Source organism: Acipenser ruthenus, chromosome 6 (genome assembly GCF_902713425.1).
Source record: "Acipenser ruthenus chromosome 6, fAciRut3.2 maternal haplotype, whole genome shotgun sequence".
NCBI classification, from domain to species: Eukaryota; Metazoa; Chordata; class Actinopteri; order Acipenseriformes; family Acipenseridae; genus Acipenser; species Acipenser ruthenus.
In genome coordinates, this window is record NC_081194.1 from 37,574,576 (window position 1) to 37,590,733 (window position 16,158).

Sequence of the window (16,158 nt, forward strand, 5' to 3'; positions counted from 1 at the left end):
GAGGAGAGGAGCCGGAGCTGCCTCTGCCTTCACCATCACCACCAGCAGAGGAAGAATGATTGCTGTCCGCATCACAACCAGCAGAGGAAGAATGCCTGCTGGTTTCCCCATCACAACCAGCAGAGGAAAAATGCTTGCTGGTTTCCCCTTCCGAGAGAAAAGGGAGAAGCGCACCAGTCCCCTGCAAATGAGGTAGAGCCGCACCAGTCCTCTGCAAAAGAGGTAGAGTCTCACCAGTCCCCTGCAAGTGAGTGCCTCCACCTCCTTTACTGCCTGGAGCCGAGCAGCAGGAACTGCCTCTGCCTCCGCCACCTCCAAGAGCAGAGCAGCCTCTGACTCCACCGCAAGGAGCAGAGCAGCAGGAGTTGCCTCTGCCTCCACCACTTCCACCAGGAGCAGTAGGAGCTGCCTCTGCCTCCACCACCTCCAGTAGCAGAGCAGCAGGAACTAAAACCACACTGAAAAGATAAATGCCTCCGTAACTTCGAAACCGCAAAAGAGCTTAGGCTACACTGAATAGTATTGGTATCACTTACCCCACCGTCACCATCACGAGGAGAGGAGCCGGAGCTGCCTCTTCCTTCACCATCACCACCAGCAGAGTAAGAATGCCTGCTGGTTTCCCCATCACAACCAGCAGAGGAAAAATGCTGCTGGTTTCCCCTTCCGAGAGAAATGGGAGAACCGCACCAGTCCCCTGCAAAAGAGGTAGAGTCTCACTAGTCCCCTGCAAGTGAGTGAGAGTTGCACCAGTCCTCTGCAAAAGAGGTAGAGTCTCACTAGTCCCCTGCAAGTGAGTGAGAGTTGCACCAGTCCCCTGCAAGAGCAGGAGACTACACGCCGCTCCCACCTCCATCGCCAGGAGACTACACTCTGCTTCCACCTCCGTCGCCAGGAGCAGAGCAGCAGGAGCTGCCTCTGCCTCCGCCACCTCCAGGAGCAGAGCTGCCTCTGCCTCCACCTCCTTCACCGCCTGGAGCAGAGTAGCAGGAGCTGCTTCTGCCTCCACCACCTCAACCACTTCCCTCCCACTCCCACCTCCGTCGCAAGGAGACTACACGCTCCTCCCACCTCCGTCGATAGGAGCAAACCAGCAGGAGCGGCCTCTGCTTTCACCACCTCCACCGCAAGAAGCAGAGCAGCAGGAGCTGTCTCTACCTCTACCTCCTTTACTGACTGGAGCCGAGCAGCAGGAACTGCCTCTGCCTCCACCACCTCAACCACTTCCACAGGAGCAGAGGAGCTGCCTCTGCCTCCACCACCTCCAGTAGGAGAGCAGCAAGAACTAAAACCACACTGAAAAGCTAAATGCCTCCGTAACTTCGAAACCGCAAAAGAGCTTGGCTGCACTGAATAGTTATGGTTTCACTTCAACCAACGTCACCATCACGAGGAGAGGAGCCGGAGCTGCCTCTGCCTTCACCATCACCACCAGCAGAGGAAGAATGATTGCTGTCCGCATCACAACCAGCAGAGGAAAAATGCCTGCTGGTTTCTCCTTCCGAGACAGGGGGAGAACTGTACCAGTCCCCTGCAAGTGAGGGAGAGTTGCACCAGTCCCCGCAAGAGCAGGAGACTACACTCTGCTTCCACCTCCGTCGCCAGGAGACTACACGCTGCTCCGACATCCGTCGCCAGGAGCAGAGCAGCAGGATCTGCCTCTGTCTCCACCACCTCCACCGCCTGGAGCAGAGTAGCAGGAGCTGCTTCTGCCTCCACCACCGCAACCACCCCTCCCACTCCCACATCCGTCGCCAGGAGACTACACGCTCCTCCCACCTCCGTCGCTAGGAGCAGAGCAGCAGGAGCGGCCTCTGCTTTCACCACCTCCACCGCAAGAAGCAGAGCAGCAGGACCTGTCTCTGCCTCCACCTCCTTTACTGCCTGGAGCCGAGCAGCAGGAGATGCTTCTGACTCCACCAACCACTTCCACCAGGAGCATAGCAGCAGGAGCTGCCTCTGCCTCCGCCACCTCCAGGAGCAGAGCTGTCTCTGCCTCCACCTCCTTCACCGCCTGGAGCAGAGCAGCAGGAGCTGCTTCTGCCTCCACCACCTGAACACTTCCAACAGGAGGAGAGCAGCAGGAGCTGCCTCTGCCTCCGCTATCTCCAGGAGCAGAGCTGCCGCTGCCTCCACCTCCTTCACCGCCTGGAGCAGTGTAGCAGGAGCTGCTTCTGCCTCCACCACCGCAACCACTTCCCCCTCCCACTCCCACATCCGTCGCCAGGAGACTACACGCTCCTCCCACCTCCGTCGCTAGGAGCAGAGCAGCAGGAGCGGCCTCTGCTTTCACCACCTCCACCGCAAGAAGCAGAGCAGCAGGACCTGTCTCTGCCTCCACCTCCTTTAATGCCTGGAGCCGAGCAGCAGGAACTGCCTCTGCCTCCGCCACCTCCAAGAGAGCAGCCTCTGACTCCACCGCAAGGAGCAGAGCAGCAGGAGCTGCCTCTGTCTCCACCACCTCAACCACTTCCACCATGAGCAGTAGGAGCTGCCTCTGCCTCCACCACTTCCAGTAGCAGAGCAGCAAGAACTAAAACCACATTGAAAAGCTAAATGCCTCCGTAACTTCGAAACCGCAAAAGAGCTTAGGCTGCACTGAATAGTTTTGGTATCACTTACCCCACCGTCACTATCACGAGGAGAGGAGCCGGAGCTGCCTCTTCCTTCACCATCACCACCAGCAGAGTAAGAATGCCTGCTGGTTTCCCCATCACAACCAGCAGAGGAAAAATGCTTGCTGGTTTCCCCTTCCGAGAGAAATGGGAGAACCGCACCAGTCCCCTGCAAATGAGGTCGAGCCGCACCAGTCCTCTGCAAAAGAGGTAGAGTCTCACTAGTCCCCTGCAAGTGAGTGAGAGTTGCACCAGTCCCCTGCAAGAGCAGGAGACTACACGCCGCTACCACCTCCATCGCCAGGAGACTACACTCTGCTTCCACCTCCGTCGCCAGGAGCAGAGCAGCAGGAGCTGCCTCTGCCTCCACCTCCTTCATCGCCTGGAGCGGAGTAGCAGGAAATGCCTCTCCCTCTGCCACCTCCAAGAGCAGAGCAGCAGGAGCTGCTGCTGACTCCACCTCAAGGAGCAGAGCTGCCTCTGCTTTCACCACCTCCACCGCAAGAAGCAGAGCAGCAGGAGCTGTCTGTGCCTCCACCTCCTTTACTGCCTGCAGCAGAGCAGCAGGAGATGCTTCTGACTCCACCACTTGAACCACTTCCAACAGGAGGAGAGCAGCAGGAGCTGCCTCTGCCTCCGCCACCTCCAGGAGCAGAGCTGCCTCTGCCTCCACCTCCTTCACCGCCTGGAGCAGAGTAGCAGGAGCTGCTTCTGCCTCCACCACCTCATTCACTTCCCTCCCACTCCCACCTCCGTCGCAAGGAGACTACACGCTCCTCCCACCTCCGTCGATAGGAGCAAAGCAGCAGGAGCGGCCTCTGCTTTCACCACCTCCACCGCAAGAAGCAGAGGAGCAGGAGCTGTCTCTGCCTCCACCTCCTTTACTGCCTGGAGCAGAGCAGCAGGAGTTGCCTCTGCCTCCACCACGTCCACCAGGAGCAGTAGGAGCTACCTCTGCCTCCACCACCTCCAGTAGCAGAGCAGCAGGAACTAAAACCACACTGAAAAGATAAATGCCTCCTTAACTTCGAATCCGCAAAAGAGCTTAGGCTACACTGAATAGTATTGGTATCAATTACCCCACCGTCACCATCACGAGGAGAGGAGCCGGAGCTGCCTCTGCCTCCACCATCAGGACCAGCAGAGGAAGAATGCCTGCTGTCCCCATCACAACCAGCAGAGGAAGAATGCCTGCTGTCCCCATCACAACCAGCAGAGGAAGAATGCCTGCTGGTTTCCCCATCACAACCAGCAGAGGAAAAATGCCTGCTGGTTTCTCCTTCCGAGACAGGGAGAACCGTACCAGTCCCCTGCAAATGAGGTAGAGCCGCACCAGTCCTCTGCAAAAGAGGTAGAGCCGCACTAGTCCCCAGCAATAGAGGAAGAGTCACACCAGTCCCCTGCAAGTGAGGGAGAAATGCACCTGTCCCCTGCAAGAGCAGGAGAATACACGCCGCTCCCACCTCCGTCGCCAGGAGACTACACTCAGCTTCCACCTCCGTCGCAAGGAGACTACATGCTGCTCCCAGCTCCGTCGCCAGGAGCAGAGCAGCAGGAGCTGCCTCTGTCTCCGCCAGCTCCACGGGTAGGAGCAGAACAGCAGGAGCTGCCTCTGCCTCCACCTCCTTCATCGCCTGGAGCAGAGTAGCAGGAACTGCCTCTCCCTCTGCATCCTCCAAGACCAGAGCAGCAGGAGCTGCTGCTGACTCCACCTCAAGGAGCAGAGCTGCCTCTGCTTTCACCACCTCCACCGCCAGAAGCAGAGCAACAGGAGCTGCCTCTGCCTCCACCACCTCAACCACTTCCACAGGAGCAGAGGAGCTGCCTCTGCCTCCACCACCTCCAGTAGGAGAGCAGCAAGAACTAAAACCACACTGAAAAAAGCTAAATGCCTCCGTAACTTCGAAACCGCAAAAGAGCTTAGGCTGCACTGAATAGTTATGGTTTCACTTCCCCCACCGTCACCATCACGAGGAGAGGAGCCGGAGCTGCCTCTGCCTCCACCATCACGACCAGCAGAGGAAGAATGCCTGCTGTCCCCATCACAACCAGCAGAGGAAGAATGCCTGCTGGTTTCTCCTTCCGAGACAGGGGGAGAACTGTACCAGTCCCCTGCAAGTGAGGGAGAGTTGCACCAGTCCCCGCAAGAGCAGGAGACTACACTCTGCTCCCACCTCCGTCGCCAGGAGACTACACTCAGCTTCCACCTCCGTCGCAAGGAGACTACATGCTTCTCCCACCTCCGTCGCCAGGAGCAGAGCAGCAGGAGCTGCCTCTGTCTCCGCCAGCTCCACGGGTAGGAGCAGAGCAGCAGGAGCTGCTTCTGCCTCCACCACCTGAACCACTTCCAACAGGAGGAGAGCAGCAGGAGCTGCCTCTGCCTCCGCCACCTCCAGGAGCAGAGCTGCCTCTGCCTCCACCTCCTTCACCGCCTGGAGCAGAGTAGCAGGAGCTGCTTCTGCCTCCACCACCTCAACCACTTCCCTCCCACTCCCACATCCGTCGCCAGGAGACTACACGCTCCTCCCACCTCCGTCGATAGGAGCAAAGCAGCAGGAGCGGCCTCTGCTTTCACCACCGCAAGAAGCAGAGCAGCAGGAGCTGTCTCTACCTCCACCTCCTTTACTGCCTGGAGCCGAGCAGCAGGAACTGCCTCGCCTCCGCCACCTCCAAGAGCAGAGCAGCCTCTGACTCCACCGCAAGGAGCAGAGCAGCAGGAGCTGCCTCTGCCTCCACCACCTCAACCACTTCCACAGGAGCAGAGGAGCTGCCTCTGCCTCCACCACCTCCAGTAGGAGAGCAGCAAGAACTAAAACCACACTGAAAAGCTAAATGCCTCCGTAACTTCGAAACCGCAAAAGAGCTTAGGCTGCACTGAATAGTTATGGTTTCACTTCCCCCACCGTCACCATCACGAGGAGAGGAGCCGGAGCTGCCTCTGCCTTCACCATCACCACCAGCAGAGGAAGAATGAGTGCTGTCTGCATCACAACCAGCAGAGGAAGAATGGTTGCTGTCACCATCACAACCAGCAGAGGAAGAATGCCTGCTGGTTTCTCCTTCCGAGACAGGGGGAGAACTGTACCAGTCCCCTGCAAATGAGGTAGAGCCGCACCAGTCCCCTGCAAGTGAGGGAGAGTTGCACCAGTCCCCTGCAAGAGCAGGAGACTACACTCTGCTTCCACCTCCGTCGCCAGGAGACTACACGCTGCTCCGACATCCGTCGCCAGGAGCAGAGCAGCAGGATCTGCCTCTGTCTCCACCACCTCCACCGGTAGGAGCAGAGCAGCAGGAGCGGCCTCTGCCTTCACCTCCTTCACCGCCTGGAGCAGAGCAGCAGGAACTGCCTCTGCCTCCGCCACCTCCAAGAGCAGAGCAGCCTCTGACTCCACCGGTAGGAGCAGAGCAGCAGGAGCTGCTTCTGCCTCCACCACCGCAACCACTTCCCTCCCACTCCCACATCCGTCGCCAGGAGACTACACGCTCCTCCCACCTCCGTCGCTAGGAGCAGAGCAGCAGGAGCGGCCTCTGCTTTCACCACCTCCACCGCAAGAAGCAGAGCAGCAGGACCTGTCTCTGCCTCCACCTCCTTTACTGCCTGGAGCCGAGCAGCAGGAACTGCCTCTGCCTCCGCCTCCTCCAAGAGAGCAGCCTGACTCCACCGCAAGGAGCAGAGCAGCAGGAGCAGCCTCTGTCTCCACCACCTCAACCACTTCCACCAGGAGCAGTAGGAGCTGTCTCTGCCTCCACCTCCTTTACTGCCTGGAGCCGAGCAGCAGGAACTGCCTCTGCCTCCGCCACCTCAGAGCAGAGCAGCCTCTGACTCCACCGCAAGGAGCAGAGCAGCAGGAGTTGCCTCTGCCTCCACCACGTCCACCAGGAGCAGTAGGAGCTACCTCTGCCTCCACCACCTCCAGTAGCAGAGCAGCAGGAACTAAAACCACACTGAAAAGATAAATGCCTCCTTAACTTCGAATCCGCAAAAGAGCTTAGGCTACACTGAATAGTATTGGTATCAATTACCCCACCGTCACCATCACGAGGAGAGGAGCCGGAGCTGCCTCTGCCTCCACCATCAGGACCAGCAGAGGAAGAATGCCTGCTGTCCCCATCACAACCAGCAGAGGAAGAATGCCTGCTGTCCCCATCACAACCAGCAGAGGAAGAATGCCTGCTGGTTTCCCCATCACAACCAGCAGAGGAAAAATGCCTGCTGGTTTCTCCTTCCGAGACAGAGGGAGAACCGTACCAGTCCCCTGCAAATGAGGTAGAGCCGCACCAGTCCTCTGCAAAAGAGGTAGAGCCGCACTAGTCCCCAGCAATAGAGGAAGAGTCACACCAGTCCCCTGCAAGTGAGGGAGAAATGCACCTGTCCCCTGCAAGAGCAGGAGAATACACGCCGCTCCCACCTCCTTCGCAAGGAGACTACATGCTGCTCCCAGCTCCGTCGCCAGGAGCAGAGCAGCAGGAGCTGCCTGTCTCTGCCAGCTCCACGGGTAGGAGCAGAACAGCAGGAGCTGCCTCTGCCTCCACCTCCTTCATCGCCTGGAGCAGAGTAGCAGGAACTGCCTCTCCCTCTGCATCCTCCAAGACCAGAGCAGCAGGAGCTGCTGCTGACTCCACCTCAAGGAGCAGAGCTGCCTCTGCTTTCACCACCTCCACCGCCAGAAGCAGAGCAACAGGAGCTGCCTCTGCCTCCACCACCTCAACCACTTCCACAGGAGCAGAGGAGCTGCCTCTGCCTCCACCACCTCCAGTAGGAGAGCAGCAAGAACTAAAACCACACTGAAAAGCTAAATGCCTCCGTAACTTCGAAACCGCAAAAGAGCTTAGGCTGCACTGAATAGTTATGGTTTCACTTCCCCCACCGTCACCATCACGAGGAGAGGAGCCGGAGCTGCCTCTGCCTCCACCATCACGACCAGCAGAGGAAGAATGCCTGCTGTCCCCATCACAACCAGCAGAGGAAGAATGCCTGCTGGTTTCTCCTTCCGAGACAGGGGGAGAACTGTACCAGTCCCCTGCAAGTGAGGGAGAGTTGCACCAGTCCCCGCAAGAGCAGGAGACTACACTCTGCTCCCACCTCCGTCGCCAGGAGACTACACTCTGCTTCCACCTCCATCGCCAGGAGACTACACGCTGCTCCGACATCCGTCGCCAGGAGCAGAGCAGCAGGATCTGCCTCTGTCTCCACCACCTCCACCGGTAGGAGCAGAGCAGCAGGAGCGGCCTCTGCCTTCACCTCCTTCACCGCCTGGAGCAGAGCAGCAGGAACTGCCTCTGCCTCCGCCACCTCCTAGAGCAGAGCAGCCTCTGACTCCACCGGTAGGAGCAGAGCAGCAGGAGCTGCTTCTGCCTCCACCACCGCAACCACTTCCCTCCCACTCCCACATCCGTCGCCAGGAGACTACACGCTCCTCCCACCTCCGTCGCTAGGAGCAGAGCAGCAGGAGCGGCCTCTGCTTTCACCACCTCCACCGCAAGAAGCAGAGCAGCAGGACCTGTCTCTGCCTCCACCTCCTTTACTGCCTGGAGCCGAGCAGCAGGAACTGCCTCTGCCTCCGCCTCCTCCAAGAGAGCAGCCTGACTCCACCGCAAGGAGCAGAGCAGCAGGAGCAGCCTCTGTCTCCACCACCTCAACCACTTCCACCAGGAGCAGTAGGAGCTGTCTCTGCCTCCACCACTTCCAGTAGCAGAGCAGCAAGAACTAAAACCACACTGAAAAGCTAAATGCCTCCGTAACTTCGAAACCGCAAAAGAGCTTAGGCTGCACTGAATAGTTTTGGTATCACTTACCCCACCGTCACTATCACGAGGAGAGGAGCCGGAGCTGCCTCTTCCTTCACCATCACCCCCAGCAGAGTAAGAATGCCTGCTGGTTTCCCCATCAAACCAGCAGAGGAAAAATGCTTGCTGCTTACCCCTTCCGAGAGAAATGGGAGAACCGCACCAGTCCCCTGCAAATGAGGTCGAGCCGCACCAGTCCTCTGCAAAAGAGGTAGAGTCTCACTAGTCCCCTGCAAGTGAGTGAGAGTTGCACCAGTCCCCTGCAAGAGCAGGAGACTACACGCCGCTCCCACCTCCATCGCCAGACTACACTCTGCTTCCACCTCCGTCGCCATGAGCAGAGCAGCAGGAGCTGCCTCTGCCTCCACCTCCTTCATCGCCTGGAGCAGAGTAGCAGGAACTGCCTTTCCCTCTGCCACCTCCAAGAGCAGAGCAGCAGGAGCTGCTGCTGACTCCACCTCAAGGAGCAGAGCTGCCTCTGCTTTCACCACCTCCACCGCAAGAAGCAGAGCAGCAGGAGCTGTCTGTGCCTCCACCTCCTTTACTGCCTGCAGCAGAGCAGCAGGAGATGCTTCTGACTCCACCACTTGAACCACTTCCAACAGGAGGAGAGCAGCAGGAGCTGCCTCTGCCTCCGCCACCTCCAGGAGCAGAGCTGCCTCTGCCTCCACCTCCTTCACCGCCTGGAGCAGAGTAGCAGGAGCTGCTTCTGCCTCCACCACCTCATTCACTTCCCTCCCACTCCCACCTCCGTCGCAAGGAGACTACACGCTCCTCTCACTCCGTCGCTAGAAGCAGAGCAGAAGGAGCGGCCTCTGCTTTCACCACCTCCACCGCAAGAAGCAGAGGAGCAGGAGCTGTCTCTGTCTCCACCTCCTTTACTGCCTGGAGGAGAGCAGCAGGAGCTGCCTCTGCCTCCGCTATCTCCAGGAGCAGAGCTGCCGCTGCCTCCACCTCCTTCACCGCCTGGAGCAGAGTAGCAGGAGCTGCTTCTGCCTCCACCACCGCAACCACTTCCATCCCACTCCCACATCCGTCGCCAGGAGACTACACGCTCCTCCCACCTCCGTCGCTAGGAGCAGAGCAGCAGGAGCGGCCTTTGCTTTCACCACCTCCACCGCAAGAAGCAGAGCAGCAGGACCTGTCTCTGCCTCCACCTCCTTTAATGCCTGGAGCCGAGCAGCAGGAACTGCCTCTGCCTCCGCCACCTCCAAGAGAGCAGCCTCTGACTCCACCGCAAGGAGCAGAGCAGCAGGAGCTGCCTCTGTCTCCACCACCTCAACCACTTCCACCATGAGCAGTAGGAGCTGCCTCTGCCTCCACCACTTCCAGTAGCAGAGCAGCAAGAACTAAAACCACATTGAAAAGCTAAATGCCTCCGTAACTTCGAAACCGCAAAAGAGCTTAGGCTGCACTGAATAGTTTTGGTATCACTTACCCCACCGTCACTATCACGAGGAGAGGAGCCGGAGCTGCCTCTTCCTTCACCATCACCACCAGCAGAGTAAGAATGCCTGCTGGTTTCCCCATCACAACCAGCAGAGGAAAAATGCTTGCTGGTTTCCCCTTCCGAGAGAAATGGGAGAACCGCACCAGTCCCCTGCAAATGAGGTCGAGCCGCACCAGTCCTCTGCAAAAGAGGTAGAGTCTCACTAGTCCCCTGCAAGTGAGTGAGAGTTGCACCAGTCCCCTGCAAGAGCAGGAGACTACACGCCGCTCCCACCTCCATCGCCAGGAGACTACACTCTGCTTCCACCTCCGTCGCCAGGAGCAGAGCAGCAGGAGCTGCCTCTGCCTCCACCTCCTTCATCGCCTGGAGCGGAGTAGCAGGAACTGCCTCTCCCTCTGCCACCTCCAAGAGCAGAGCAGCAGGAGCTGCTGCTGACTCCACCTCAAGGAGCAGAGCTGCCTCTGCTTTCACCACCTCCACCGCAAGAAGCAGAGCAGCAGGAGCTGTCTGTGCCTCCACCTCCTTTACTGCCTGCAGCAGAGCAGCAGGAGATGCTTCTGACTCCACCACTTGAACCACTTCCAACAGGAGGAGAGCAGCAGGAGCTGCCTCTGCCTCCGCCACCTCCAGGAGCAGAGCTGCCTCTGCCTCCACCTCCTTCACCGCCTGGAGCAGAGTAGCAGGAGCTGCTTCTGCCTCCACCACCTCATTCACTTCCCTCCCACTCCCACCTCCGTCGCAAGGAGACTACACGCTCCTCCCACCTCCGTCGATAGGAGCAAAGCAGCAGGAGCGGCCTCTGCTTTCACCACCTCCACCGCAAGAAGCAGAGGAGCAGGAGCTGTCTCTGCCTCCACCTCCTTTACTGCCTGGAGCCGAGCAGCAGGAGCTGTCTCTGCCTCCACCTCCTTTACTGCCTGGAGCCGAGCAGCAGGAGATGCTTCTGACTCCACCACACTTCCACCAGGAGTAGGAGCTGCCTCTGCCTCAACCACCTCTAGCAGAGCAGCAGGAGCCTTCTCTGCCTCCATCTCCTTTACTGCCAGGAGCAGAGCAGCAGGAACTGTCTCTGCCTCCGCCACCTCCAAGAGCAGAGCAGCCTCTGACTCCACCCCAAGGAGCAGAGCAGCAGGAGCTGCCTCTGCCTCCACCACCTCAACCACTTCCACCAGGAGCAGTAGGAGCTGCCTCTGCCTCCACCACTTCCAGTAGCAGACAGCAAGAACTAAAACCACACTGAAAAGCTAAATGCCTCCGTAACTTCGAAACCGCAAAAGAGCTTGGCTGCACTGAATAGTTATGGTTTCACTTCCCCCACCGTCACCATCACGAGGAGAGGAGCCGGAGCTGCCTCTGCCTTCACCATCACCACCAGCAGAGGAAGAATGATTGCTGTCCGCATCACAACCAGCAAAGGAAGAATGGTTGCTGTCACCATCACAACCAGCAGAGGAAGAATGCCTGCTGGTTTCCCCATCACAACCAGCAGAGAAAAAATGCCTGCTGGTTTCTCCTTCCGAGACAGGGGGAGAACTGTACCAGTCCCCTGCAAGTGAGGGAGAGTTGCACCAGTCCCCTGCAAGAGCAGGAGACTACACTCTGCTTCCACCTCCGTCGCCAGGAGACTACACGCTGCTCCGACATCCGTCGCCAGGAGCAGAGCAGCAGGAGCTGCCTCTGACTCCACCGCACGGAGCAGAGCAGCAGGAGCTGCCTCTGCCTCCACCTTCTCAACCACTTCCACCAGGAGCAGAGCAGTAGGAGCTGCCTCTACCTCCACCACCTCAACCGCTTCCACCAGGAGCAGAGCAGCAGGAGCTGCCTCTGCCTCCGCCACCTCCAGGAGCAGAGCTGCCTCTGCCTCCACCTCCTTCACCGCCTGGAGCAGAGCAGCAGGAGCTGCCACTGCCTCCACCACCTCAACCACTTCCAACAGGAGCAGAGCAGCAGGAGCTGCCTCTGCCTCCGCCAACTCCAGGAGCAGAGCTGCCTCTGACTCCACCTTCTTCACCGCCTGGAGCAGAGCAGCAGGAGCTGCTTCTGTCTCCACCACCTGAACCACTTCCACCAGGAGGAGAGCAGCAGGAGCCTCCTCTGCCTCCGCCACCTCCAGGAGCAGAGCTGCCTCTGCCTCCACCTCCTTCAACGTTTGGAGCAGAGCAGCAGGAGCTGCCTTTGCCTCCACCACCTCAACCACTTCCACCAGGAGAAGAGCAGCAGGAGCTGCCTCTGCCTCCACCTCCTCAACCACTTCCACCAGGAGCAGAGCAGTAGGAGCTGCCTCTACCTCCACCACCTCAACCGCTTCCACCAGGAGCAGAGCAGCAGGAGCTGCCTCTGCCTCCACCACCTCCAGCAGAGCTGCCTCTGCCACCACCTCCTTCACCTCCTGGAGCAGAGCAGCAGGAGCTGCTTCTGCCTCCACCACCTCAAGCACTTCCACCAGGAGGAGAGCAGCAGGTGCTGCCCCTGCCTCTGCCACCTCCAGGAGCAGAGCTGCCTCTGCCTCCACCTCCTTCACCGCCTAGAGCAGAGCAGCAGGAGCTGCCTTTGCCTCCACCATCTCAACCGCTTCCACCAGGAGAAGAGCAGCAGGAATGCCTCTGCCTTCGCCACCTCCAGGAGCAGAGCAGCAGGAACTAGAACCCCACTGAAAAGTTAAATGTCTCTGTAACTTCAAAACCGCAAAAGAGCTTAGGCTGCACTGAATAGTTTTGGTATCACTTCCCCCACTGTCACCATCACGAGGAGAGGAGCCAGAGTTGCCTCTACCTCCACCATCACCCCCAGCAGAGGAAGAATGCCTGCTGTCCCCATCACAACCAGCAGTGGAAGAATGGCTGCTGTCACCATCACAACCAGCAGAGGAAAAATGCCTGCTGGTTTCTCCTTCCGAGACAGAGAGAGAACCGCACCAGTCCCCTGCAAATGAGGTAGAGCCGCACCTGTCCCCTGCAAGAGAGGGAGAGTCACACCAGTCCCCTGCAAGTGAGGGAGAGTTGCACCAGTCCCCTGCAAGAGCAGGAGACTACATGCCGCTCCCACCTCCGTCGCTAGGAGACTACACTCTGCTTCCACCTCCGTCGCCAGGAGAATACATGCTGCTCCCACCTCCGTCGCCAGGAGCAGAGCAGCAAGAGCTGCCTCTATCTCCGCCACCTCCACCGGTAGAGCAGAGCAGCAGGAGCGGCCTCTGCCTCCACCTCCTTCACTGCCTGGAGCAGAGTAGCAGGAACTGCCTCTCCCTCTGCCACCTCCAAGAGCAGAGCAGCCTCTGACTCCACCGGAAGGAGCAGAGCAGCAGGAGCTGTCTCTGCCTCCGCCACCTCAACCATTTCCACCAGAAGCAGAGCAGTGGGAGCTGCCTCTGCCTCCATCACCTCAACCACGTCCACCAGGAGAAGAGCAGCAGGAGCTGCCTATGCCTTCGCCACCTCCAGGAGCAGAGCAGCAGGAACTAAACCCCACTGAAAAGCTAAATGCCTCCTTAACTTCGAAACCGGAAAAGATCTTAGGCTGCACTGAATAGTTTTGGTATCACTTACCCCACCGTCACAATCACGAGGAGAGGAGCCGGAGCTGCCTCTGCCTTCACCATCACCACCAGCAGAGGAAAAATGCTTGCTGGTTTCCCCTTCCGAGAGAAAAGGGAGAAGCGCACCAGTCCCCTGCAAATGAGGTAGAGCCGCACCAGTCCTCTGCAAAAGAGGTAGAGTCTCACCAGTCCCCTGCAAGTGAGTGCCTCCACCTCCTTTACTGCCTGGAGCCGAGCAGCAGGAACTGTCTCTGCCTCCGCCACCTCCAAGAGCAGAGCAGCCTCTGACTCCACCGCAAGGAGCAGAGCAGCAGGAGTTGCCTCTGCCTCCACCACTTCCACCAGGAGCAGTAGGAGCTGCCTCTGCCTCCACCACCTCCAGTAGCAGAGCAGCAGGAACTAAAACCACACTGAAAAGCTAAATGCCTCCGTAACTTCGAAACCGCAAAAGAGCTTAGGCTACACTGAATAGTATTGGTATCACTTACCCTACCGTCACCATCACGAGGAGAGGAGCCGGAGCTGCCTCTTCCTTCACCATCACCACCAGCAGAGTAAGAATGCCTGCTGGTTTCCCCATCACAACCAGCAGAGGAAAAATGCTGCTGGTTTCCCCTTCCGAGAGAAATGGGAGAACCGCACCAGTCCCCTGCAAAAGAGGTAGAGTCTCACTAGTCCCCTGCAAGTGAGTGAGAGTTGCACCAGTCCTCTGCAAAAGAGGTAGAGTCTCACTAGTCCCCTGCAAGTGAGTGAGAGTTGCACCAGTCCCCTGCAAGAGCAGGAGACTACACGCCGCTCCCACCTCCATCGCCAGGAGACTACACTCTGCTTCCACCTCCGTCGCCAGGAGCAGAGCAGCAGGAGCTGCCTCTGCCTCCGCCACCTCCAGGAGCAGAGCTGCCTCTGCCTCCACCTCCTTCACCGCCTGGAGCAGAGTAGCAGGAGCTGCTTCTGCCTCCACCACCTCAACCACTTCCCTCCCACTCCCACCTCCGTCGCAAGGAGACTACACGCTCCTCCCACCTCCGTCGATAGGAGCAAACCAGCAGGAGCGGCCTCTGCTTTCACCACCTCCACCGCAAGAAGCAGAGCAGCAGGAGCTGTCTCTACCTCCACCTCCTTTACTGCCTGGAGCCGAGCAGCAGGAACTGCCTCTGCCTCCACCACCTCAACCACTTCCACAGGAGCAGAGGAGCTGCCTCTGCCTCCACCACCTCCAGTAGGAGAGCAGCAAGAACTAAAACCACACTGAAAAGCTAAATGCCTCCGTAACTTCGAAACCGCAAAAGAGCTTGGCTGCACTGAATAGTTATGGTTTCACTTCAACCAACGTCACCATCACGAGGAGAGGAGCCGGAGCTGCCTCTGCCTTCACCATCACCACCAGCAGAGGAAGAATGATTGCTGTCCGCATCACAACCAGCAGAGGAAAAATGCCTGCTGGTTTCTCCTTCCGAGACAGGGGGAGAACTGTACCAGTCCCCTGCAAGTGAGGGAGAGTTGCACCAGTCCCCGCAAGAGCAGGAGACTACACTCTGCTTCCACCTCCGTCGCCAGGAGACTACACGCTGCTCCGACATCCGTCGCCAGGAGCAGAGCAGCAGGATCTGCCTCTGTCTCCACCACCTCCACCGCCTGGAGCAGAGTAGCAGGAGCTGCTTCTGCCTCCACCACCGCAACCACCCCTCCCACTCCCACATCCGTCGCCAGGAGACTACACGCTCCTCCCACCTCCGTCGCTAGGAGCAGAGCAGCAGGAGCGGCCTCTGCTTTCACCACCTCCACCGCAAGAAGCAGAGCAGCAGGACCTGTCTCTGCCTCCACCTCCTTTACTGCCTGGAGCCGAGCAGCAGGAGATGCTTCTGACTCCACCAACCACTTCCACCAGGAGCATAGCAGCAGGAGCTGCCTCTGCCTCCGCCACCTCCAGGAGCAGAGCTGTCTCTGCCTCCACCTCCTTCACCGCCTGGAGCAGAGCAGCAGGAGCTGCTTCTGCCTCCACCACCTGAACACTTCCAACAGGAGGAGAGCAGCAGGAGCTGCCTCTGCCTCCGCTATCTCCAGGAGCAGAGCTGCCGCTGCCTCCACCTCCTTCACCGCCTGGAGCAGTGTAGCAGGAGCTGCTTCTGCCTCCACCACCGCAACCACTTCCCCCTCCCACTCCCACATCCGTCGCCAGGAGACTACACGCTCCTCCCACCTCCGTCGCTAGGAGCAGAGCAGCAGGAGCGGCCTCTGCTTTCACCACCTCCACCGCAAGAAGCAGAGCAGCAGGACCTGTCTCTGCCTCCACCTCCTTTAATGCCTGGAGCCGAGCAGCAGGAACTGCCTCTGCCTCCGCCACCTCCAAGAGAGCAGCCTCTGACTCCACCGCAAGGAGCAGAGCAGCAGGAGCTGCCTCTGTCTCCACCACCTCAACCACTTCCACCATGAGCAGTAGGAGCTGCCTCTGCCTCCACCACTTCCAGTAGCAGAGCAGCAAGAACTAAAACCACATTGAAAAGCTAAATGCCTCCGTAACTTCGAAACCGCAAAAGAGCTTAGGCTGCACTGAATAGTTTTGGTATCACTTACCCCACCGTCACTATCACGAGGAGAGGAGCCGGAGCTGCCTCTTCCTTCACCATCACCCCCAGCAGAGTAAGAATGCCTGCTGGTTTCCCCATCAAACCAGCAGAGGAAAAATGCTTGCTGCTTACCCCTTCCGAGAGAAATGGGAGAACCGCACCAGTCCCCTGCAAATGAGGTCGAGCCGCACCAGTCCTCTGCAA